Raw genomic sequence first — 774 nt, 5'->3', positions numbered from 1 at the left:
TTTCCTCTTCAGACCTGAAGATGAAATCCAGGAGAATTTTGAAACTGTTGTCTCACTTACAATTAATCTAGTTTGTGGATTGTCGAATATTCTACCATATGTATTTGTGTGTGTAAGTCATATATATATATATATATATATATATATATATATATATATATATATATATATATATGTATGTATGTATGTATATATAATATATATATATATATTTGTGTGTGTGTGTGTGTGTGTATGTCTGTGTGTATATGCATATACATACGAAAAAAACAACACAGTAACTAAATAGATAAAAAAAAAAAAAAAAAAAAAAACCCAGCCACAACGATAAATGAAATTGAACAATAACGTTTCGACCTCGTAATGAGTTGAAGATGAACAAACAACAGAAAATGGAAAAAAAACTTAACACACATGTGTATAAATATATATATATATACATATATATACATATATATATATATTTTAATTTATGTATATACATATATATATGAATGTGCGTGTGTGTGTGTTTGCGTAAATATATGTAAATACATATATATATATATATATATATATATATATATATATATATATATATATATATATATATATATATATACACACACAGACAAATATATATATATATATATATATATATATATATATATATATATATATGTATGTATGTCTCTCTATATTTATTTATTTATCTATTTATATGTATTTGTGTATGTGTGTGTGTGTATATATATATATATATATATATATATATATATATTATATATATATATG

The sequence above is a fragment of the Penaeus chinensis genome, chromosome 16, assembly GCF_019202785.1.
Source record: "Penaeus chinensis breed Huanghai No. 1 chromosome 16, ASM1920278v2, whole genome shotgun sequence".
NCBI lineage: Eukaryota > Metazoa > Arthropoda > Malacostraca > Decapoda > Penaeidae > Penaeus > Penaeus chinensis.
This window is presented reverse-complemented; position numbering follows the sequence as displayed.